We start from the raw sequence: 2367 nt of genomic DNA, 5'->3' as shown, positions 1-2367 counted from the left end.
TCTGAAGTCCAAGGTCATCTTGGGCTAGATTTAGAAGATCAAGGTCAGCATGATGTACATGAGGCATTATCTCAAAAAAAACTACATTCATTGAGGTTCCTTCTTACCCCAGTTAGAATATCAGTCATCAAGAAAACAAGTAACAGGAGCTAGGACAAGGACTCAGCAGTTAAGAGTGCTTGCAAAGGACTAAGCATGAAAGAGTTTGATTCCCAGCACCCACATCAGGTAGCTCACAACTGCCTATAACTCCAGTTCCAGGGGATCTGATGCCCTCTTCTGGCCTTTGTAGGCACCTACAGGCAGAAGACATACTAACATGCAGACACATACATACACATAATGAAATGGAAGTACAAATTACAAAAAGAAAAATAACAAAATCCGGCAAGGATGTAGACAGATGGTAACTATCATACACTGGTGGAAGGAACATAAACAAGCTCAACCACTATGGAAGTCAGTGTGGAGGTTTCCCAAAACCTAAAAATAAATCTTCCACCCCTAGATACTTATACATAAGACTCCAAATCAAGTTGGTCAGTGGTGATGCATTCCTTTAATCTCAGCATGTGGGAGGCAGAGGCAAGTGGATCTCTATGAGTTTGAGGACAGGCGTGAATTCCAGGCCATCCAATGCTACATAGAGAAACCCTGTCTTGAAAAACAAACAAAAGCCTCTAAGTCAGTGCTTCACTGAGACACTTGCATTGTTACACCTAGCTCTTTATGTGCCATAAGGAAGAAGAGAGACAATACTTAATGAGTTCCAAAGATTTTAGTAATTCACCATATAACCCCTGATCAATCAAGGTTGCAGGACAAGGACTCGGGAGCCTTGTTTCTCCTGACAGCCCTGAGCAGGGGTAGAGGTGGTTTTTTTGTTTGTTTGTTTTTGTTTTTTTTTTTTTAGACAGTGTTTCTCTGTGTAACAGCCCTGACCGTCCTGCAACTCCCTCTGTAGATCAGGCTGGTCTTGAACTCACAAAGATCCACCTGCCTCTGCCTCCTGAGTGCTGGGATTAAAGGTGTGAGCCACCACCGCCCAGCTTCATGTATTTATTTATTTTTTTATTTTAGTTATTATTGTGTGGGTGTATGACTTATGTGTGTGGCTGACATGTGCCATTGTGTGTGTGGTGTGTGTGTGTGTGTGTGTGTGTGTGTGTGTATGTGTGTGTATGTGTGTGTGTGTGAATCAGAGGACAACCTTGTGGAGGCAGTTCTTTCTTTCTACCTTTACATGGGTTCCAAGGATCAAATCCGGGTTATCAGGCTTGTATATCTAGTGCCTTTCCTCACTGGGCCATCACTTCCCTCTTTTTTAGTGTACATACATTTCTAGGTGTGCTTAATGATTCTTTTTTAAAAATATTTACTTATTTATTTTACATCCTGACCACAGTTTCCCCTCCCTTCTCTTCTCCCAGTCAGTCCTTCGCTGTGCTTATTCTTTTTTTTTTTCTTCTTCTTTCATAAAGCTTTATTTTTACTTGGCCCAAGACTTGGGAGGGGTTTCAGGGCAGTTAGAAAGCTGCCTAGTGGCTTGAGAGGTTCCGGTGGAGGTCCTGAGGCTGGCTGGCGCAGAGCAGAGGAGGGAGCCCCTTGGAAGGTGAGGCCTCCTAAAGGTGCTTGAGAGCCGCTCAGAGATATTCTGTGCCCAGAGACGGCTGGGGCATGCCAGTCTGTATTGGCTATGGCACGGCCAGCCTACAGAAGTTAGTCAGGTGGTTGCCCATCTACTTGATGAGCGTCACCTCCTCATCCAGGAAGTCACAGAGATGATGGTCTGTGCGGGCAGAACCCAGGGAATGAAGATCCAAGAGGGCCTGATTCAGGTTTTTCTCTAGGGCCAAGGCAGCTTCCATGGCCTCCTGGGTTCTACCCCACTCATCTTGAGATGGCTGCTGCACATCCTGGAAGAGTGCACAGCCCCTGTGAATGGTCTGCAACTTGAGACCTCATGTTTCTCCTTGGCCAATTTCCTCCAGAACCACGTCATCCCGATCAAAATAGTAGCCCAGAGAGGGTAGGTGTAGGAGACCCGCAGGTCCAGGTTGACCAGGCAGTTCATGGCGGCTTCCATTTCGGTGGAATAATTCTGACATATCTGGGAGGTCATGGCTGATCCTCAGTATGGAGTTAACCACAACGAGACAGTGTGTCTGGTCCTAGGAGCCAAAGGTGCTGAGGAGATGGTCCCAGAGGCTGCAACTGGAAAGGCTGAAAGGTGACTAGAAGCTAACAAAGACAGAGTCCTCTAGTCTTTTCTGTCCAAACACTGTTGAAGCAAGACACACAGGACCTCGGAGGCACTGTTCTGCTTAATGATTCATAAAGGAAACAATATTGATAAAATATGCTGTC

General features: G+C 45.6%; 1 pseudogene; it reads right to left on the bottom strand.

Annotated features, from left to right (window-relative positions):
• Positions 1-1643: 1643 nt before the first annotated feature.
• Positions 1644-2122, bottom strand: LOC131896953 (ferritin light chain 1-like; annotated as a pseudogene).
• Positions 2123-2367: the final 245 nt, after the last annotated feature.

This window comes from Peromyscus eremicus, chromosome 1, assembly GCF_949786415.1.
Source record: "Peromyscus eremicus chromosome 1, PerEre_H2_v1, whole genome shotgun sequence".
NCBI lineage: Eukaryota > Metazoa > Chordata > Mammalia > Rodentia > Cricetidae > Peromyscus > Peromyscus eremicus.
This window is presented reverse-complemented; position numbering and strand designations above follow the sequence as displayed.